General features: G+C 44.4%; 1 protein-coding gene across 6 annotated transcripts in view; it reads right to left on the bottom strand.

The window, feature by feature from the left end:
- LOC139059103 (homeotic protein antennapedia-like) overlaps positions 1-23,847 on the bottom strand; it is a 368,433-nt gene that overhangs the window by 230,467 nt on the left and 114,119 nt on the right. Inside the window, exons 1-2 of one of the 6 annotated variants that reach the window (XM_070537007.1) lie at positions 6,059-6,119; positions 5,675-5,912 (exon numbers count right to left, since the gene is read on the bottom strand). The exons of 4 other annotated variants lie outside the window; for them this stretch is intronic. The gene's annotated coding sequence lies outside the window, so the exon portion shown is untranslated. Of the gene's footprint in view, positions 1-5,674; positions 5,913-6,058; positions 6,120-23,847 lie in introns of those variants that run through there. One more of the 6 variants, XM_070537001.1, reaches the window with a different exon arrangement.

The raw sequence follows: 23,847 nt of genomic DNA, 5'->3' as shown, positions 1-23,847 counted from the left end.
GCCCACAAAGTATCGTACATTGAAAGAGTGATGTCATTTCAGTGACTTGATATTGGTATACTTGCACAGAATTTCTCGAATGAAGTTGATATCCGCATAGACTCGAACATAGTTTTTATGACAACAGTGTAGCGCCATGCGGCTATGAATTTCCTGCACGTCAGGCCGTGCAGACTTGAGCATGCATCCGGAAGAAGTGTTAATCCGGAGCGTCTACTCAGACAAGACACAGACAGAGAGAGCGAGAGAAAAAGAGCAAGAGGAGTTCACTTCAACAACGGTACATACAGCTGTCGTCCTGAGGTCGTGACCTCTAGCCTGACAGACTGTGCAAACAGAATTATCACAGAAAAAATAGCATGAAGCATGAAAGATGACGGCCAGACCGTTGAAGCGCGAATATAATGCAAATTCATGGCCAGAATGGCGGTTCACGATCATCAGCGAAGAGCTGCGCGGCCTACAACATAGAAGAGACAGAAAGTTTGAATGGCTGTTTGGATGATATACAAGCGCGCACAATGAACCGTGTTCTGTCCCTAACAACACCTAAAAAAAGATTATTCGCTTACCATTGCTTCTTTCTGGCTCAATGTTTGCATCAAGGTCGCAATTTATGGCCAATATTATTCAATTTAACACTTATCACTGTACTTCCACCTGTATTAGGAGAAAAATAAGAACATGCGCATCGGTATTCGTCCGCGCTCCTCGTGATGCTCATATCACTCCCTCTAGTGAATAATTAAAATAGATCATGAAGGTCATTCTTTGTCGTGCAGCAGACGACAGAAGTGACAAAGTGACATCATATCTGCCATGTTTTGAGCACTTTCTTATGGGTAGAGGCTTGAATAATGGCAGATTCAAATTCGGACAGTGCTGAGCGTTATAAGTCAACAATCCCGTCGAAAAAATGCGATCGTTCTGTGAAATTGTAGCAGCAACAGGGCAGCGCTAAGCGTAAAATGTTTTGTAAAGGCTTTGATGGAAGAAAGGCAACATCAATGTACGTGCCATGTTTAGACTAAATTAAACAGACCTTCCCTGAACGTTAATTCTTCTACAATTAGGTCCCACTGGAACTACAACTGCGTGTTAACGCTGTATTTATTTATTTACAGTTTTGCCCACAGCGCTATGCGGCATAGGGTACACATAAAAAAAAAAGATCAATACAGGAATAAAGTTCACAGAGTAGCCATCGTGCATATCAAAAATAAACAACAGAATACTTAATGAAAGCGATAAAATATCCATACACATAAACAATAAAAGGCACAGCAAAAGAAAATGTCATTGTATATGAGGTGAATGAAGTATGAATACACAGAAATACTAAAAGTAAGAGCACCCAAGCTGACAGACAAAAAGTCGCGACAAAGCTCGTTAGTTCACTAACAACTCTTGCCTGAAAGCGATCGCACAAAATAATTCTTTTAGGGAAGAAAAATTTTTCCAGATGTTTGTCGTATAAATTGACATTCCCGTACCTTATGTGCCCGGTATATTCGTTTTGGCACATAATATGGTTTTAAAACGTTAAAATGCATCAGTTACACTTTGTGCCAGTGTGGCAATAAAGTGTAACGTGAAAAAGCTTCAGACGTAATTTTTGCCTTCTTTTCCACAGGGAGCGCCTCCGAATGGTCGCTTTATGGCAGATGTATTATGAATGTTGGCGAGGATATCCACAACTAGCGCGCTGCCAGATTTTCCGCTTTTTTCTAGTTTGCCTGTGTTTGTAGCTTCAGGTGCATCCCAAACTTTGCATCCGTACTCCAGTATCGTTCTCGCATAACAAGAGATCACAAGCAATCTCAGAGACTAGTTTAGTGCTCCTCCATAAAGAAAAAACCTAGAGCTTTGAAGGGTTTTGCTGTAACAGAATCAATATGCCACTGGTAACACATTGACGGGGTGAGGTACGCCTAAGCACTTACATTCGAGAACACTCTCCAATGGTGAATTACTCATTTTATAGCTTGTCCTGAGCGCATTATGACTCAATAGTCATAATGCGCTTTATGACTCAACAGTCCACTTCAAGTGCATGACGTGCAGACAAAACGTCAGAACAAACAACTAGACGCAGCACTAAAGCTGTCGCCAGTCTTTGCATGAGCAGACGCAGCAGTTAAATTGAATTTCAAGCGATGGCTAAACTGATTTTTGCATTTCTGTAATTATGGGGGACAGCACGCGACATGGAAATATTGCACAATTTTCAAACAGCAGTTCTGCTAAAATAATAAAAGTACACTACGCGTATAATATGGAGCAGTAGTCGATGACATTCAGTGATAGGTCTTTTCGTTACCTGACTGTGGCTTTCAAGAGCATGCATACGAAAGAAACTTAGCCTTCTGCTACAGAGACATAACCGAGCGCCGCACCAAAGCAAAGTAAAATAATTTTTAAAAATCATAGCGCTGGGCGCTACACACACTGTGCTCTGAACAGTTGCTACCATTACAAGAGTACGCAGCGCAGTTATCATCGACTGAAATGCGTGTTACATATCGCGTTACAACTGTATTGGCAAAAATAAAATTTAACAGCCTTCCATCATATAACTACATGCGTTAACACACAGTGCTCGCAGCCCAATGTGATGCAGTGCGAAACCACGGTAATGGCCGGCATAATATAACAAGGCGGAACCTCAGTTTCTTTTGTCTATGAAATTTGAAAGCATCCGTGAATGGTAAGGCTGTTTTCTTCCGGTGTCTTCAGAAATTATCTTCTTTTTTTTGTCATTTCCGTTTTAAACGGTAAATACTGCTCCTGTGATTTGGAGGAAACTTGTAAATAGCTGTAAGAATTCGTTCGCTTCATCTATTATCATCCTTCTTTCATAAATAAAATGAGTGCTTAATGCTGTGGAGAAGCCGGCGGCACACTTATTTTATTAAACAATTTTAAATATTTTATGATACAATAACACGCGAAAAACATGAGATATCACACAAGCCATTTCCGCGTCTGCAAGCATTGTGTGTAAATGCATGTATACATATAATGGAAGGCTGTTCAAGTTTGTTTTTCTCAATATAGTTGTAACGTGAAATAGGTAACAGGCGTTTCAGTCAATGCCTACCCTGATAAGTGCACTGTGCAAACTTACAGCGGTACAAATAACCATATTGAACACAATCATAACGTGCTGGGAAAGAACGTAATGTAAGGCAAAGTAATTTTGTTGACCTGTGAAGCGCACATCTGGTGCCATGCGAGAAGTTACGAATGCACTTTAGTTTCATGCTTCTTTTAAGACTACTGCTGAGCCCCGTGCTAGTTTAAGACCTAATGCTTGCCAAGTTGCTTACGTTGTTCTCATTGAGCAAGCAGAAATGAAAAAGATGGTGTCGCCAAGCAATTACACAGAACCTCTCCCCTCCCCCCCCCCCCCTACCCGCACTTCTTCCGATAATTACTTAAGCTTCAGTCACTGTAGAGCACTGGTTCAAAGGTGAGAATACATTTCGGCACAGCTCACGCAACCAAATGTTATGTAATACAGCAATTTCCCGTCAATAGATGTTCAGGTGCCCGTTATCTCAATATTATCTGCATTTTTTAACAGTTCTCATTCTAAAGATCGTTGTAACGTGGCCAGGCGCGAGTTACTAGTGTAGCACGAAAGGTACAGCACAATTTCAACTCACTGACCGTTCTTGTTCAGCCTGTGTAAGCGACTAGCCTTCTAGATGCTAATTGTGGTACATACGCTGTCGCATATACCTGGCCTATCGCTAATTTGCTCATGCACAGCCAGCCGGGACTCAATACGCGGATAGTTTTAGTACTTCGTTAGCGGCAAGGCATCACACGAATTTACGAATACGTGATAAGCATGTTGAAACGTTCAAAAAGAAATGTTCTGTTTCTCATCCTCAAGGACAATACTTTGATGTCTTTTCTATAGGTTTAGGTAAAGGAAGGCATGCTTATCGCTCAACGCAGCAAGCATCGCAACTGTTGTGTATTTAAAATATGTTTTTCCAATTATTAGAAGCAATAAGAACGCGTCCCACTCGCCATAATTAACGACGCAGTAGATTTTCAACAAATTTAAGTGGGCCTGAGCTGACAGTATTGTATCAAATATTTTCACAACCATTACAGTCGTGAGAAACATGCCTGAAGCAGGCGAGAAGCGACCAAGCATTGATGAATGGAGTTGACCTCGTTGAAATCCACAGAGTCAGTTTTAAACAAAACACATCGCTAACACAGGGGACGAATAAAGAAATGGTTGACGGGAGCGCTGTCTCAGAAGTTAAATTTTATTCGGGTTTACCAGGAATATAAACAGATACAGACGCAAAAAAATTTTAACGAATTCACCACCTGCAAACCCACGAATTGCATTCTGAACCCCTTGCAGTGTCAAAAAATCAGACGAATAGCTTAAAAGTGGTCCAGTGAATGTTTATAACGTTTAACCACATAAGCAAATCTGATATGACAGATCGAGAACAACCACTAATAATTAATTTCGCCGTATTCGCCCTCGTTTTGTCGTATTAATCAGTGCGTAACTGTGCAGCATTTTCTTGTGTCTATAGTCCGTACCAGCAACGTTGGCTCTCGAACGATAAATTCATTTGCGCGCATTTCGAACCACTCAACTGCGGCCATTGCAATAACTGTTGATGCTATTTCATTCGGAGGGTGCATTCCACGCTACGCTATCGTTTAGCTGTGAAACCTGTACATAAACGTCCAGATATGGTTAGTTCTCTATACGCTAACCTGACTACATGCTTTGTTTTCAGCTAATACGGTCATGTAAACGCCGACGAGAGTTGGGGTTTTCGTCCTACACTTGACCTTCGGGCATATGAATACTTATTTCGAGCATCACCACCTTATACATATCAATACAAGTATCATGCGAATGCAAAGAAATGTACGAAAAAACGCGGAATGAAAAGGAAATGTCAGTCACTGAAGACTAGTTTCGATCAGCTGATGAACCGTATTCACACACGACAACTGAAATTGTCCGAGATGATCGATAATTTCTCGTCATCAAAGTGCAAGTGTGGTGCACTTAATGCAAGATAAATCTTATTTACTAGTTTTTTTTTTCATATTTCTGGCGTGAGGTGATTTTTCGCATTTGTATTCTCCGACAACATTTCGCGATAATTGGCCGGAAATAAATTTACAGCATCTCCGCGCTAACAGAAAAAAGAAGCGTTGGAAAAATTGGTCCCGATAATTATTGCCGGGACCAATTTCTCGCAACAAAGCGATTCGTGAGAATCGAGAAATTCAAGTGTAGTTGAAATTATCACAGCGTGATTCCCGACACTTGAACGCTTCGTCATTTTTAATCTAGGGACATTTCCATCTGCAGCCAAGCCAGTAAGATGATCCGTCATGGTTTTGCTAGGCACACACTGAACAGAAAAGCATCAAGTGTAGTTGAAATTAGCACAGTGCGATTCCCGACACTTGAACGCTTCGTCATTTTTAATGTAGGGACATTTCTATCTCCAGCCAAGCCAGTAAGATGATTCGTCAAAGTTTTGTTAGGCACACACTGAATAGAAAAGCAACCCACGCTGACTTGAAGGACACGAGTTTACCTCGGACAGCACACTCCGATACAGACGATACGGCACCACGGGAGCAAAATCGAAATTCAAATCGCACCACTTACCGTCGAGAACGGGCAATATTATCCACGCTCGGTCACTGGAAGCAGTTGTAGGATTTAAAATTCGGCCGTAGCTCGCACGGAGAACGGCCGCGCGCCGTCTCGACGACGAGTACTGTCAATCTCGACGGAACCGAACCGGCCGGAGATGCTCGCCATTTTCTCTTTCCCCGCTCCTTCTTGGCGCACGCGCGCGCACTTTTGCTCTGTTTACTTGCTTTCACAAAGACGGAACGACCACCTAAAGAAGAAAAAAAATTCCTGTTTTCGCACTAGACGCCGAGCGAATCGTTCGCGGCGCTAATGAAAGCGTGACAGAATGGCAGAAATATTCGGAAAAATTTCTACGCGTCGTCTGCAAGCAGCCGGCGGCAGCTACACACAGACCTGGATCCGAAACCTCGGCGTACCGGCCGAAACAACTTTCTTTCCCTCGCGCCAATGGTCCTCTCGCTCTTTCTTCCTCTCTCTTTTCTGCGGGCCGCTCTGCGGTCGTTTGATCGCGTTCTCCTCGCTTCGAATGTTGCGCCGAGAGTGCCAGCCAGCTGTTGTCGTTTTCGCAGACACACACACAGACGGTGTAGTGTCACCGCTGAAAGAGAACGTATACCTCTCTACACACGACTACTCAAGCGCGCATAAAAGCTACCAAGAGTGTAAGGAACAGGAAGTTCCTGAATTTTTTTGATACGGGGTCCAATTCAACACCGCGCTCTATAGGTCGTGGCAGACAGCGCGAGTCGTCGCTTCTAGTACAAGTTTACGCCACCAAGGAGACGCAAACTGACGCCAACTGGAATTCAGGGTATACTGGAAACCAAGAAAGTAGACGACTGTTTATTCGATGAATTATTCCCACGTCATAATGTGATAACATGTATAAATTCTAACATCAACAGTGATAGTAGGTGTCGGAGTCTAATCGGTGCGCAACAGGCGAGGGGCATGCTTCTACATGGTCGTCCAGAGCTGTTGCGAAGGAATATCGTTACGATAAGATGTCCATTCACACCTACATTTGCAGATCATGAGCGGTCAGACCGGCAAAATATACATGATGGAGTCGTATAGTCTGTGCGACGCCCTTTCCACTCCGTCCTCGCCTGAGGAATGCACGAAAGCGTCGTCGTCAACTTCGGCCCCGGGACAGTACGACATGCACATTCAGGGAGAAGAGCTGTAGATTTATTAGCAGAATTATTAGACGTATAAATATTAGTGGCATTATCGTCTTCCTGAGCCGCGGCAGTCTCGTTATGAAGCAAAGGTGGTGTATTGCTCGGCACAAACTGATAGCTCTGTACTTAATCCCCTGAAACAGCCTGCTAATTTTTCATCGTTATTTGGTTGTTGCGTTAGTTTAAGTATTTGTCTTATAGTACTGCTATAGCTGGGCTTCCGCGTGGTGAAATATAACACAGGCAAAACGTATACGTTTAATAGTTCAATCGTATACGTTTATACGTTTAACGCGTTTACTAACCTTGGGAAATGTGTTCGTTTACTAACTTGCGGTATACGTGAAATTTCGCGAATAAAGGGCTGACAGAGAACTTATGTTGAGAAGCTCTAAACTTGAAATACTGTCGGGAACTGTACGCGCAGCCCGAAGCGACAGTACACGCATGAACGCCCACCACGACTCTGAACAATGTTGTGCATTTTGCGCACAAAACAGGTGAACTTTATTCTGAGGAGTCTAGTGACGCCTGATGTGTATCGATGCTGTCTGCGCGAGACATCAGCTCACGCGATTGCCAAAAACGTGCTCTTCCACTGGCTGCGCCATATTCGCAGAATAAAATGTCACATATGATGACGCGATGCTTGCGGTTGACCACGTCAACCATGACATGAAAATTGTGCTTGCCAACTACTGATTGGATTGCGAACGCTATGGAATGTGTAACCAAAACATATCCATACTGTTGAAACAACATCTATGACTCCTGCGCTGAGTTTGACACCTCTTCTCGTCGTTTCAGCAAATTATGACATTAGTTGGCAAGGTATAATGTGTGGACTGAAATAATAAAGTGACTGACTATAAAAGAGAGCGAGAGAAGTCACAAGGGAAAGGCAGGGAGGTTAACCAGGCTAAGCCCGGTTGCCTACCCTGCACTGGGGAAGGGGGAAAGGGGATTGAAAGAGGAGAAGGAGGAGAGATGTTCACAGTTTGCACAGTTACACAAACAAGCGTTCATCGCTGAGTTAGTCACAGGCGCTCACAGAGGACGGCGCATTTCAAAAAACGCAGCAGCGTCTTTGTAGCCTTGAACATAGCAGACGCACGAGATAACAGGCCCAACATCTTCTCCTTTGTAAAGGACCTGTCATCTAAGTGCTCCAACGCTGTCCGAAGGGCACTCCTCTCGTCTCCGTATGGAGGCCAGTCTCATTGGAGATGTTTGGTGTTTTCCTCAACACCACATGTGCTGCAATTGGCACTGTCTACCCATTCCAATTAGGAATGAGTATGCGTTTGTAAAATAAACTCCTATCAGCAGGAGCCACAGTAATGTTTCTTCCCATCGGTTAAAACCCGGTAAAAGTTGTAGTTTCATATGTGGGTCCATGCATTACACGCGCGAGGTGGTAAACTCCGGTGTGTTACATTTTCTTATAGTTATAATATGGGCAAGACCGCTGAGGTGTCGCGCTGCATCCGTTCTCCACAATATTGGTATCGAGGTTCTGTCACATTCTTCATGTGCCGCACGGGCAGCTTTGTCGGCACTTTCATTGCCAGTAATGTTGCAGCGCTCAGGTCCACTGCTTGACGGTAGCGTAATCCTATCTCAGCTACCAACTGTTCATGTGAGTTGGGGCGCAGAGCTGGCTATGAAGCGTTGCACAAAGCAGTGGATGTGAATTTATATTATGATTGTATGCTATACTGCAGTTTATGTTTGTATTTTTACGCAATAAGGACAGAATGATTAAAATATTATAGGCTTGTGAAAGTTGTTATATTCTAGACAACCTATATCAATTTTCAGAAAACTTATCCGGCTGATAGTCAACACGTTGAATCTCCACGCACATTTAATTCTGGATGCCCTGCCGGCCTCTGCATGGAGTAGTTATGTAGTACGTATCTCCACGGTCATTCGAGCCATAATTTTATACACAGGAATAGCAATTTTTCCGCATATAAGTAATCTCATGTAAATTTGCATCCTCTTGTTGTATACAGCCTCAACATGCCATCAAGGCCTCAACACACTGCCTGAGGAAAAACAGGATTTCAATTAACAGGCAAAATATTCGCATTTGAAATATATTTGCTACTTTGCTGCTTGTTGCTACTTGTTACTACTTTGCTACGCATGTGAAATATAGCTTTGCTACGACTTCATAGCTTTGCTAAAATTTGTTCATCCAAATTTATTGTGCCACAATACAGCAAACCATCTGCCAGCCGATGTATGCTTACCGCCTTCAACACATATTTCGTTTATGCTATGTAAACAGCAGTCGAAAGAGCATGGATCAGGAACAGAGTTACTGCATTGCAAAAGCAAGCGTAAATGTATTGACACATATATGCAGTGCTGCCCTGCTGAGTTCATAGATGAGGTAACTGGTTTAAGATAGTGTTGCTTATGATGACAGCTGTTGCATTTCATACACTACAGAAATTATCAAAATGTTAACGGCGCTGTGATTGCAGAGTGGAGCGCGTAAATAAACACAAGACGATAAGTCTAGTCCCATAATATTGGACATTATTTATCATCTGTCGTGATAATCTGAGCGTTTGGTTCCTAGCCGCGAGATCCCGCCCATAGCTGTCCAGCTTCTGAAGCGCCACACCACTTAAGTGATGCTACGCAAGTACGAGTTTGCGCATGCTAGCACACACGTGCATATATATGTACTTGGTAAGGGAGTTCAAATAACGAAATTTTCGAATCCAATCGAATACTTGAGAAGAATGACCTCCGAATGTCGAATGGGATATTTTCTCATTTTTGAAGAGTTAAATATAGACATTGCTCCATGTTTTCCAAAGTAAAAAGTCAGTTGAGAGTTGGCGCATGTCCAGCGTCTACCTTTTTCATCCTTCGTCCAGTTGTGTGCGCTGCACAAACTACATCGTGAACGCATACAAACGCGCTCAGTTTTCTATACTAATGAAATACAAAGCTTCCGCGGATTCCTCTCTCATTGTAAAAATATTAATTTATATAATTTATTTGACACATCCACATAATACGTCGTTCACGCTTAAACCTACGGACAACTAAGAAGCTCGAAAACGACAAACGGCCACTTTATGTTATCTCGGGCGCCATGACAAAGGCAGTAATGGTACAAGGGATAAGCACGTCATCACATTCGTGTACAGTGTTTTCTTCGTTAAAGCAGAGAAGTGTGATACTACAGCCCCGCATGTTGTTTTGAAGGGTTGTAAACGTGGTGAGATTTGCGAAATTATAGAACAACACATTAAATTATTACATAGGGCGGCTAACAATGAGCGCTTCTTAATGAATTACTGGAAATTACTGAGCTGAGCTATTTGCACCGCGCGTTCCCTCAGGAGATGGTGCCTCTGAGAAAGAACCGCTGTTTTCCTGCACAAAAATCATTCAGAACTTCCATACACCTCTCTTCTTCGAAATTCCAATAAGCGTTGCTGTTTCTCACATTGCAAAAAAATGATTGTTCCAGCGTTTCGAATGCTCACTTCTCGAATCAAATAGCAGACAAAAAGCACAGACTATTCTATTTTTACTCAAAATTTCCGCTATTCGCACACACCTCGCATTATGCACAAAGTTGGTGCTTGTACGCGTTTGCCTTGTGAGTGCAATTCCTCTTACAGGCGTATATTGCAGCTAAATTTCGTCGTTATTGTAAACGAGCAGAGTTGATGCACGAGTTGTTGTTGGAGCAGGTGACCTTCGCAGATTTATGTCGCTGCATTACCATGGCAGCGTTTGTTGCTGTTCAGGTTTTTATACAGGCGCGATTGGGTTCAGATCGTACAAGCCGGTGGAATGCCCACTACAATTCACGCAACGAAAACCACACCTTACCGAAAGTTGGAAACAGTTGTAGCTTCGAGATTCAATACGTTCAGCCATGCTGGAAGGTAATGTTCGAACCGACATTATTTGTAGATGTGAAATTCAGCGAAAGGAAAGGAACGCACGGAAGAAAGTAAAAAAAAAAATGATGAAGAATAAAAGAAAATCAACGCATGATGAAAATAAGCTGAGTAAGTTGCAGTCGATTGTGTTTTTCTAAGCCTGCTATACCAAAATTTCAATTCACATAACGCAAATAATTTTCGTTCGAGAAATCATTTGTGAAAATCTCAACTCAATTGTGGAAAGACTTACACAGCTACATCAGACCAGCACATGCTAACATTAATGCTCGCGTACGCTGCACCACTGTTTTGAGCTTGAACTAAAATATCTGCATGACGTAATCTAGAATCACAATGCGTTACTAAATTCATGCAGGTTCGAGCTTAAAATTAGAACTTGAATGCCCTGGTTTCGCAAAAAAAAAACAAAAAATGTGGCTTACAAATGTATCAAGTGACGCACAGTATAATGCGCACATCACAAAGTGTGTTGAATCGCGGTCTTTATGACAAAGCTCTGTTTACGCCTCAGTGCAGTTACAAAGAACGATTTCCTTATTCGTTATATTTACGACTTCTACTGTGTACATTTACCCCGCTAAAACGTTAACCACTTTAGAATACAGAACACGAATTCATCACTATCATGGCCGGTAACGTAAAAAAATATTTCATCAACAAGCACCCTGCAAACAAATTCTAACAGCGTAAAGCAAAACGTATGTGTTCTGTGAAATTCAGTCACGTGGCACATTAAACAGCCAGTAGAATAGTGTTATCCCTGGCAACGTACATTACAATGTCTCTTAAACACAGTGTAGTCCTCGCAAAGGAAAACGCATTTCTACTGACATCGTTTGCAAACGCCAGCACATCCAACATATTTCGCAACAGTTGCAACCTGTTCAAGGACTGATATACGTCAGTGCAACTGCACGCTTCTGCTCACTGGTCCTTTAAGTATAGCGCACAACCTCGTTATGACAATGTAGTGCACGTGACTGATTACTATTAGCCTTAACTATGCAATGACTTATGGAACTGCCCGAGTAATGAGGGCCCTCTCCATAGCAAAATCATGTGACTGGTTCGGGTAGCTTCCGGGAGCAGACACACAATAATGAGGAATGAACGATGTGCGCAGTGTCTTTCTGTGTCTTCTTTGTTTTTGTTTGTCTGTTTGTTTGTTTTTTATATGAATAATGAATCTGCAATAAATAAAGAGTGCTAAAATAGGCTGCTATTACAACCGCGATTTGTCACGCGGTAGCGGGAACTGGATCTAAGAACGGCATCTTAGATAAGTCGCCATAACTGTTACAATTGCCCGTACAACAGCGGGCTCAACGAATCTAGGAGCGTTCAAGTATAGCTATACGACCACGTACTGAACGTGTCACAATTGCCTCTGAACAAGGGATATAACTTCAAGTGTGCGTCCACTCGAGTGGGAATACGATGGAGTAATGAGAGATATGCAAATTAGACAAAGGCAGGGAGGTTAACCAGAGTTAAAGCCGATGGAGTAAAGACATTCTGAGACAAGTATGCCGGCCTAAGGAGGTTACATCGTTCGAGGACTGGGAGCGACTGTGGCCTAACATCGAGGGCACACTTAACTCATTCACATCGCGTGTAAAGCTTCCATAATGAGTCACACTTTAGGCTATTTCGCTTCAACTTGCCCACTTCTTCAAACAGACATCAAACCATCATTATTCTCTCGCTATAGCATGTTTACGTATACAACAAACTTTGGTGTGCTCAGGGTAGTCTGACATTACTAACACAGCTGCTGTAAGACTCAGCTCGGCCTCAGCAAGCACTCGTCAGCACTTTTAATAGTGTCTCAAAGAGGTTGCGCAAATTGCCTTAATAGCAAAGTTGACATCAATCTGAGTGTAATCCTGTGACCTATAGAGCAAACCATTGAATAGTTTCAATTGCAGCTATTGCAGCTATAATTGTTAGCAACGGGAACTACAATTGCCAAATTTATACTTCAACAAGGACAGAGGTAATTGGAGATGGCAGGGAGAGGCCTTCGTCCTGCAGTGGACATAGAATACGCTGATGATGATGATGATAATGATGATTATGATGATGATGATCATGATGATGATACAACAAGATTACACATTCATCGCAATTGGGTATAGGCCATTGTCTGTTTCCATAGGTTGGCGTTGTTATCAGTTGCTGAAACACAGGACGACAGGCGTTAAGAAATGACTAGCCATTGCCACCACCAACACAGAAAGTGGCCGCGCTCAGTGTCTTGATGTGTCGTTTCTTAAAGCCCTACGCTCTGTGCTGAATAATTGATAACAGCGCTATACTCTGAATAATACGCTGCCACCTGCCAACCCCCGCTGAAGTTCTATTATATGAACAAGCCCGGTACCTACTCCGATACACTTAAAAGCACGCCCTCGCGCAAGACGCCACCTCCTATGAACTTCAGCCGGCAACACTCACGCAAGAATAAGCACACCGACGATCTAGCTATCCCTGTCCCATAGCTCAAGACACGCTCTAGCGGTAACAAACTGCTTTCCGAAGTATGAAGGCGCGACCCCCGAGCTTCCTGGACGAGCAGCGCCAGGGAATTTATCTGCGATGTTTCCGAAACAAATGGCTATTACTTTTCAACCTAACTTACCGTTGCCGTTGCACGCGCTAACCATGCGCGCACAGCCACGAACCGGTTTGAACACCCCGCGCGGCGGCTCCTTCTTACTATGCCGGCTGCGCCCACCAAGAGTGCATAATTTATGACCGGCACATAAATTACCTGAAACCGTGAATTTACTTACGGGGCCGCCTGGCAAGGTGAAGGTTGCGTTCGACACGGTTTGACGGGCTGTGACCTTCGCAACTGGTGGGTGCGCCCGCACACGCTTCGGGTAGAAGTTTGAAATTGACCGAGGAAAACCGGCGACGCGACGAGTTTATCAAGCGACAGCGCCGCGTTTGTCGCGGAGCGGCTCGGAGGCGTTGATTGCGATGCAGCTCTATATGCTTAGGGGTACACTTATGTAAGCGTCGACGGTGGAAGACATAATACGTAACGCTTGCGAATACGCAGAACAATTGTTTGCTGGAAGTGTACCAGCCTGAATATTCGCACCTACAGTGGGAATGTGCGAGACACGAGATCATCTTAAATTAGCGGCTTTCCTTCTTGCAGTTAGTGAGGGCACGACGTAAGAAGGGCGGCATTATTAATTCAAAAGTATCTGGCGCATCAATTGCAAATAATTAGGAGCTAATCACAGCGCTTGCCTCTGGAAAAGGCCTGCTGCCTGTTCCATCGCTTACAGCAAGTGGAACGTGCTTAGTTGTAATAATATATAGCATATACGAGTAAACGCGGACGAGTATAGTTAAGTGACAATATCCGCAAGGTCTGATCAATCAATAGCTGCAGTGGGCAACACGTCCGCTCTGAATGACGCCCGTGCTAAAGAAACCAGCCACGATCGAAAGTGTTAACGAGCTTTTCGTTTTATTTCTATTCGCATCTCAGTTCACGTCGCAAGTTCCAGCCAAGAACACGCAGAATGCGCGGCTATAGGTACTCGTAATCGAACCAGAAATGCGTCGGTGTTGTTGCACCAGCAAGATCCGGCCCGTTTACTACCCTTCTCACAGACAAACAAAGTGTTTACGGACTCAAGGTTTAAAAAAATAAAGAAAGGAAGAAAAACACGTTGCTTCCATTTAGTCATATACAACACTGACAAGACTATAACAGTTAGGTAAAAACTAACATATCCCATACCGCGCGCGGCATACCTAAACAGTTGCGACAAACGCGCCTCTAGAACCTTCCTGAAGATCCGCTTTGCTAAGCTGACATCAAGCACGACGGTCTCTTGGCCAACCAGCCAAAGAGAATTAGTTACGCAAACTACGCCGCTCATTAAAGACGTCCACACGGAGCGCAAGATAACAAGTGTACGAAACCGTCTCATCGACCGTAAATCCAGGACACACGAGCGTTGGTCCCACAACATCCGCCGCTGAAAACCAAACCACCCGAATTTCGAAACCGGGGCGCTCTCTCGGAGGCGCGGACGTGCGAATGAAAGGCGCGACGTGCTAATGACACGGCATCGTTAATCCTATGGCCGCTCGGCCGGCTTGAATGCACGCGTGGTTATGGCTGCTGGCCCGAATAAAGCACGGCGTTACTCCGCACTGGGATCTCTTCGCTCTGACGCAACAGAAAAACGCACGTGTAGCGTCTCTCCAGCCGCTTTATTTAAATAAATAAATAAATAAATAAATAAATAAATAAATAAATAAATAAATAAATAAACTGTGTACATTGCATTTAATATATCTTAATAAAAAAACTATTAGGTTTCTCGTAAGAAATGAATTACTCCTGTCGGCATTGGATCACAAGCGGTGCATGCGAACGGAAACAGAGGAAGGGAACAAATAAACTAAGCGTCACAGCACAAATTCCTTAAATTCAAAATTTGATTTTCTTGACGAAGCCAAAGCTGCCTCGCTCCATCGAAGGTGCAGTTGGATATTAAACAATGCGTTTGACAGTCGAGTAGGATAAACATATAGCAGTGAAGAAGACTGAGCGGACAAATGGCCGGCCGCGAAATGGCTACTAAAGGAAAATACCTCACGCCACGAGGCAGGAGATATTCACGCGTGGTTGCACGTGCCCTACACGTTCTCAAGCTTCCTACAGCCGGTCCCGTTCAAGAAGAGAGAGAGAGAGAAGGCGGCCATGTGCCAGCGTAAAAAAAAAAGAATAAAAAAGGAGATAAGTAAGACGTACAAGCAGCTTCGCACACAGGAAGGGAAGGAGACGGTATAGCAAGCGCAAAATCCTAACGGAGGTGACGGGTGGGTGGAGTATTGGGGGGGGGGGGGGGGGGCGAGGCGATGTGAAGGAGAGTGCACTGTACATAGGGCAAAGGGAGGCCGAGAACACCTCAAAAAAAGCGGAGCCGTAAACACGCCGTAATCTTTCAATTAGGTGGCGATCTCCGGCGGTCGTAAAATTCGCCGCTCAAATTTATTATCGACGGGTAGCCTCTTTTATGGTTGCCCATAAAAGAGACCTCTGGCGGCTTGTCCTCTTCGCCCGCCGACCCTTGCTGCCCACGCCCGCACACACACACACAGCTCTTGCCGTTGCTGCTGCTGCTGCTGCTGCTGCTGCTGCTGTTACCGCAGCGGTCGTCAATGAGTGACTGAGGTAAAGAATACACGTGTTCCACGCTGCATCGCCGAGCCGCTCCCAAGGAGGTGTGCGCTTATGTACACAACTGGGCTGACGCGTGGATAAGCCTTGTTACTCAGGGCAGTACGCGCTGCGAGGGGGAGAAAATGTCAAGTTAGGGGGCGCACGTGACGCTCGCACTTGGTCACGTGGCCCAGCGAACGCCGTTTAACGGGATTGCACACGGCGATTTTATAAACTTGGAAACGAACGACGTAACGTGAACGGTGCCTGAGTAGAGCTGTACACGGAGGAAAGGTTTATTTAACCCTGGACTAAAGCAAAACGTTACGCGTCTTTTTCTCTTTCTGTTTTTTTTTACATTCCTGAGTGGGCAGCGGGGCGTGACGTCCTATGTGCCTTTCAGTCACTCGATGTTTACCACGTCACCTTGTACCTTTTCATTCATTCGGCAGGTTATGGCTATCGTATAGGCTGACTTCGCAAAATTTGCCTTTCCCAGCAGCCATCTACACAAGCACGGATGAAGCCCTAATGCACCTTTGACATCACAACGTGTAAACCTGTAATTGTAATTCTGAGACCATAATACTGCGCCTTCTCGTCCCGTTCGGTGTGCCCTCTGTGATTAGCAGCCGGACTCAGTTTCACTGAATATCAACAAGCCCATTCTCCGCGTTTCCCATTGGCTATAATTTGTAAGCTAAGCTATATCGTGTCAACTTTCATACGTTAAGGTAAAGAAATCTTCATAAACGTTTCCGTAATTCTTTAACGTTTGAAAAAGATTCCTGTAGGTTTGTTTTAGACGATCGATAACACGACCGACTTTTATTCTCGGAATGCTTATTGCACCACCGAATGATGTGGTAAATTCGCTACGCAGGACATACCAGTATTTCGTTCTGTCTAATGTTGTTACGTAGCAGTTGCGATCAAGCTATAGCTCAAATGCGACGAAAGCGATAACGTCAGATGAATGCATATATGCACACCTCTCAGTAACGTATGAAATTACCCACTTAACATCATTTCGTGCTAATACAAAGGCGGAAGACTGCTCGCGCAATTTATTTGCATGGACGCGTTCAGCATGAGTTAACGTGGAGACGCCAAATCAAGGGCTGACATTTCTTAGTCGTCGAGTTTCTCCCCCAGCGACTCAACTATTGCTCCTCAATTGTCCAGCGGTAAATTTGTTGAGTGTTTATATACTATCAGCCTGGATTTAATGCATTGCTTCAAATACACAAAGCCACATTCTTTTCTGGGCATGGAATGGGGTTTTGTGAGCAAATGCGCAATGAAAGGGAAACTGAGTGCGACTTTTTTATGACGTTGAAACTGTGCCCTTATTGTTATACATTAAGTGGCACCAAGGATCCAAGAGTTGATTTAACCGCAGGAACTAGAGCTAGAAGGAATGCGTAAATTTCGAAAGAGAACGCGAAATTCATTCGAAGGCCAGTAAGTTGATGTATCCCTGATAGCTATCAGACCACTTTATAACACACGTGTTGAAGTACATCGCGTTTTAATTAGCACTGCTTGCGAAGACAGTTGCCAATATACTTCAGAAGGACTGACTGTTGGGCTTGTTGGTCTATGATGTTGACTGGTATACTAAGCGCGAAAAAAATTGGACACAGACGCAACATTCTCCCTCGGCTATTATGATACGCTTGCATTTGGAAGCGTACAACCCCACGCTCACTGTGTCAGCAAAATTTTTGCTGACTATAATGTTTATCAGTTAAACTACATCTCAGAGTTGAATCAGGGTACGTGACATTTCCTGGTGCTTTTATTTCAAATGAATTTGTAGTGTGAAGTAGGTCACACCGTCCGTGAACTCACAGAAAGATCGGCGGAGTGTTTCCACCTGTTTTACTCGATTTAATGCCCATGTATTGCAGTTTAGTGGTCGCATCCTCATGCGATACGTCAGGTCAACGAGTGTTTGAAGATAATTACATAATTCATCTGTCTTATTTAAGCTTACAAAAGTAACGTCAATCGTATTTGAAGTGGGTCTTGTAAGTATCTCAACGAAATCCCACGACTAGAGTACAACTGGCGTTTTGAAGCCCACATTGTCCAACGTTAACTGTGCAAGAAGCTCGAGCTCTGCTGCTTACAGGATACTGCATCTGTAGTTGTGGTTGTTTGTTTCGACCAGCTTCAGAGTGAAAATACTTCTAAATTAAGGCTGAAAGATAGCATACATATATCTTATGGCAAAACAACGGCTTGAGATGTGCTCGTATGGATACTGGACTGAATTGAACGTGTTCAAAAACCAGCAAATGATTGTCCTTCACAACTAAATTATTGTTGACCACTTGCACACTATCTTACGACGCCCGTCGTCTGTGCTGAGATTTTATGGCGGACAAGGTAAAAAAAGAAAATTATGCCGATCCAACGTACACCTTGGAATCTGTGCGAAGCGAAGCCTACGGATGCACCAGTTAATCCAATGCTATAAACTCGCCCATTTAATTTTTCCGTCTTTAGCGTATGGCACGATAGAGGAATACGTGAGTTCGTTGCCTATGATGGTTAGAGCATCACGCTGTTGTATTTAAACTCTTGTATTTCGATGCGTATCTTCATTTCTTCTTATTTACATTAAACATGCACCTCCCGCTTCTTGACCAATGCCCTGTCGTGTTATGTGCCATAGTATGGATCATCATCATCATCATCATCATCATCATTATTGTCGTTGTCGTCGTGACACATCGATCGTCTCGAAGAGCTAGATGGTGTTGCCACTATAGAAGTGCACGTGCCATTGTGGCCTGATGAATGACATTACATACATTGGGTGCATCATTTGTGTTTGATTGCTTATGGGTATTTGCAAGTGTAAGCAGTCGAAGACCGGCAATAAAGAAGAAAAAGAAATTGACCGTGGCATAATGGTTCGTTCGAGGATCTGGCTGCTGTGCTGCTTATCCAAGGTTCGATCTCAGTATCTCGCTCGCAATCCAAATTATTATTATTATTATTTTTAAACGTGAGCCGCCAAGACAGAACAGGACCCAGCCAGCAGCCACGTTCAAGACAGTCCGGGAGGGTCGCAAAGAAGGCTTCGCTTTAGAAAGCGTTTCGCTGTAGCGTGCTTACTTTTGCGTAAACTATGAGTGTCTATTGCAGTTTAGTCATTGCAATTATACCAACTTTACAGCGCTTAGTTCGAACTAATGGAGACAGGTTAATACGAAATACAAACCTTTCTTGAACATTTCGAGCTCAAGCAACAAGGCAATAAATTCGCTTTTGTCATTGACATAAGGATAGAAGCTGCAAACATTTTCATCTGGGCACGACCATAGATATAATCAATAATGTCTAGGCATCTCCATAGCGTTGAAGTACGTTTCGGAAGCAAACCAGTAACAGCATTTAAAAAAATTGTGGAAGAAAATTTGGATCAAAATGTGAAAAGAATGCATAAGAACAGTGTTTACATGACATCGAGAGCAATGCGAATTGTCTTTTGGTCATCGTAGCTAAAGATAACTATATATACCTTCGTGCATTCTTAGCGACTTTTTTTTTCTTTTAGTGACATACAAAGGCCGTAAACTACCTTGGTAAATTATCACAAGAAACTGTGGCGACGCTCATGGCTTTGCCCCCATTTTTTCTTCAGTGGGACATATGTGCCTCCAAATAGCGCTACTTCTAAACACGCCGAAGAGCTTATTGGTCTGCTGCCCCCTGTCTGATTCAAATCAGCATTGGCTGAAATTTTCTCTTGCGAACAACTCGAGCGTCTGAGCTTCTTTTTCAAAACGGGCGTATGACCAAACGTTTCATTTTGAGAAACCGTAACGACGCTATACAGATGACTGAGAAATATACTGTTGCTCAAGTTATGAGGGTCCACAATTCACTTCGCGAGCAACGATGTGATTATAATCACCACATAATTTGCCTGCCATCGAATCTGTCACGCATGGAACGCGAGCAGGCCTTGCAAGCTGTCGTCATGGGTGTAATGTAAAAAGTTTGTAGACGTTTTGAGACGTAATCTTCTTGATAGGATGTAGCAGTGCTGTATTTCTTCTTGCTATTTCTTTTTTCGCAGCGCAAAATGCGAAATAAATAAAGTGAGCATACACTTGATGTAGACTGGGCGGGCTGAATAAGTCCTTACTTAATAAGAGGGCGCGTTGCCATGTATTAAAAAAGCACCTATCACTGTCATTGCAATACTTTGTTCTCAGTTAACTATCACTACACAAAACATAATTATTTGAACTCTAATGAAACAATGAAGTTACAAGTACACAGATTTACAACGATAAAGGAGCAATTCCTCAATATTCGACTGCTTCAGCCCTAAATAAAGTAGGTTCAGAAATTGGCGCCCTTCAAATTATTAGTTTAATATGAGGGCCACAACTGAGAATTCCTTTCTCGGAGTATAGTACTGACTCACTTCAAGAAGTGAGAGGGATGCTTCTTAATTGAAACTAAGGCCACAGAGGTGCTCAAAGGCGGGAAACGACGCCTAAGCGACAAAATGTCGCATGTTCGCAACATCTGATGAGTCAGGATATGATCACAGATTTCTTTAAAGCAATCGTAACTAGCGTATTTTTATCACCTACACTGCATTTGCCAAGATTTGTTGTTGTTTTTTAGGTTTTTGAAGCATTAATTTCTTCCGTACAGATTTTTTTTTCTCACTAAAGAAGAAAATAGTCACGAAAATATTTGAGAATGTTCCTGCTCATCTGACCTTATCCAAGCCAATTGATGGGCGCTCACGTGCTTCTCGGAGCCGCGTAACCCAAGCCTGATGACTTCGTTTTTTTGAAAGCATTCTTCCTTAGCTTCTGACAGTCTTGCAGGAGCTTGTTTTATAATATTGCTTCCTTACAATCATCGTTTTCGACCCAAATAACAGGGAGTGTGCAAATAATCATAAAAAAAATATAGACCAACATTTCACTAGAAAGTTGGCATTACGCGAAACATGGACATCAACTTGCCTTGCGGGCCACCTCTCGACTCGGAGGCAGCTGCTGACGCCAACGGCGACTGCAAATGATGCGACGCCGGTGACACTATCTTGATCGGGACGCCACACGCGCAAATGACAGTTCAGTTTGTCTCCTTCCCACAGAACGGCCGAGAGTCCGTGTCGAGTCGTGTCGTCTTGTCGCCTTCGGTGCGCCGGGTAGTCGACGAGAACGCGACGCTGAGCGCGCTCCGTATTCGCTCGGGCGCCGCTAACCGCCGATCACGTGAAACTTGGAGCGCCCCCGCGACGTGCGATGAAATCGCGCCCACGACGTTACGTCACGTCTCACTGGTAACCACGTGCAGACACACCTGGCCTGCCGCGTTGATTGAGACCTCGAAAGAAAAAAAATAATAATAAATTATACGCGCCCGAGCCACTCCGGCGCGCCCGCCCTAGAGCTCTTGTTGTTGTCCGGCCACTGGTCACATGGCGCGTTGACAAACCGCAAGGGTCGTTCGGCGCTCCAGAGTAAAGCGCACCCTCCCTTAACTGAGTGCCGCGCCGGCGCGCTAAAGTAACTACTACCCGGCAGGGGCTACTACTCGTAAAAACGACTCAGTTGCGTATGTAACACGGGGAGCCACCGCGGACAGACCCGGCGCTCACTCGCCTGCTCTCTCGCTTCTACGTTCGTTCCACCATCGCCATCTCTTCCTCGTCCGCCAATCTTTTTGCATTCATTTTTACTCCGCCAGCTTCCACGCAAGCTGCAACGGCGCAAGCTCTTTCTTTCTTTCTCCGTTCGTTCGTTCGCGGACCGACAACAACGACTCTGCTAAGCGAGCGGGAAGTGGGGGAGACAGAGCTTTCTTTTTCTCTCTCTCTCCCTCGCACACTCTCCGTCCACCGGGTCTTTTCATCTCACATTCGTCTCTTCTGCCCCTGGCGGTAGGGGACGCGTTCGACGTGTCCCCTTGTATTTCAATTTATTTTCATCCACCGCCGCTTCCAGTGCGGGGGAAGTAGAAGCCCTGGCAAGGTGCGATGATGCGGGCTTGGGAACGCAGCACGCCGGGGTCGCGGCGGGGGGCTTCGGGGAGCGTAGCGCGCGCGGGGTTCCTAAACTAATTCGGGGTTCGCTTGGCGCGCGCCGGCCGCTTCGGGAGAGACGGGTGCCCGAACGGCGGCTTTGGATTGGCTGCTCCGATCGGTCGCTTCTCAACGTCGTTTCCGGGGCAGTCTGTAAATCAGCCAGTGAGGAGCGGCCGAGACCCGGCCCCCTCTTCCCGCCGGCCGATGCATTATGCACCGGCGCGCGCTACACCGGTACTCCTGGCGGCGTTCGGTGGAAACTCGACGGGCGCGCGGGAGAAATAAAGAAGGCAGGGAACGACGAGAAGCGCGTGGCGCGGTTGGAGACGCGAGAGCGATCGCAGCGCCGCCGCCTCCCGGTCCGATGGACGGTTCAGTGCGCGCTGCCATCGGTTCGAGCAGGAGGCTCAGCTGCCGCCTTTCGCCAAAGTTTCCTTTTCTTTCACTTTCTCATCAGCTCTCCATTCCATCTTTGACTCTGCCACGAAGCTGCGGGCGAATTGAATGCGCTGCTGGCTCGATCGATAATCGACGCGAGAGGTGCACTTTTCGAACGTGTTCTGATTGCTCAGAAAACGGTCGATGCGAGCTACAGTAATTTACGCAGCTGTGATGTTGAAGTCAGCACCACACTCGTTTTCTCAAGTGAGGTCTGATAAGCAATGCATGACGTTCCTAATGTTGTCCACGTCACGAGAAGAAGGTGTGGGGAGAGGTGCAATCATTTACGCAGTTCTGACGATTAAGTGAACACCATAATAGTTTCCTCAAGTGCGGATTGATTAGCAATGCATGACGTTCTAAATGCTCTCGACATCGAGAGAAAGAGGTGAGGGAACTAGCGGGTCTACCAATTCTTTATCGCGTGAACTACAACTGATATCAATTAGTTACAAGTTCAGTTCCTATGTGTTCAGAACAATAAGAAGTCAAGCTCAAGGGGCCAATTGTTGCTAGTCATAATCATATGAAGCCAAGAAAAGAGCGTGGGAAATTATTGGTACTTTTATATGCAGCGTAAAAATGGTAAGCTAAACGCAAATGAAAATAGACGAAAAAACAACTGACCGCCGGTGGGAACCAAACCCACAACCTCCGCATTCCGCGTCCGTTAGTCTACGAATTGTGCTACGACAGCTGCTGTTCCAACATCCATATTCCTGGGTATTTCTTAAGTATATATGTGTACAATATCTAAACCAAGGGGTGCTCGGTGAAATTTAAAAAAATATATATATAACAGAAAAGGAAAAGAAAGGTAATAAAGGAACTGCAGAAGGCTTCGGGCGTAAGCATTGTAAGATAGAAGCCGATGATCATTTTTTTTTTGTTGATAGACAACAAACATGGTCACCAATAATAAGCGTAATTTATCCAGTTGAGAAGGAAAATTTATTTTCAGTACACGATTATTGTCGTACGTAACATGAGATTACGTGTCAATAAATAAAATAATAAATGCGCATATGCTCAATCTGTGTGAGCCCATGGCCATTTAGTGGTGCCTGTTGAATTTCCGTAACAATTTGGTCAGTAATTCAATCTTCAGATGCAGTTGTATTTTCTCTCGACCAAGCAGCGGACACATTCCGGTGTGCCTTGCTTTCAAGGAGAAATACAGATGCCTATCTACACAGGACTCTATAACCTCAATCACTGAATCACCTCCTGCTTCTGTCTCATTCAATTTCATTAAACAAAGCAATCTACGAAGTTAAAGACTTCTCACGATTGCGAGTACTGCACGAGTCTAAATACAGTCTCTTGTCCGTAATTTGGCTGAA

This window comes from Dermacentor albipictus, chromosome 4 (genome assembly GCF_038994185.2).
Source record: "Dermacentor albipictus isolate Rhodes 1998 colony chromosome 4, USDA_Dalb.pri_finalv2, whole genome shotgun sequence".
NCBI lineage: Eukaryota > Metazoa > Arthropoda > Arachnida > Ixodida > Ixodidae > Dermacentor > Dermacentor albipictus.
Note: the sequence above shows the minus strand (reverse complement) of the source record. Positions and strands in the feature narration are given on the sequence as shown.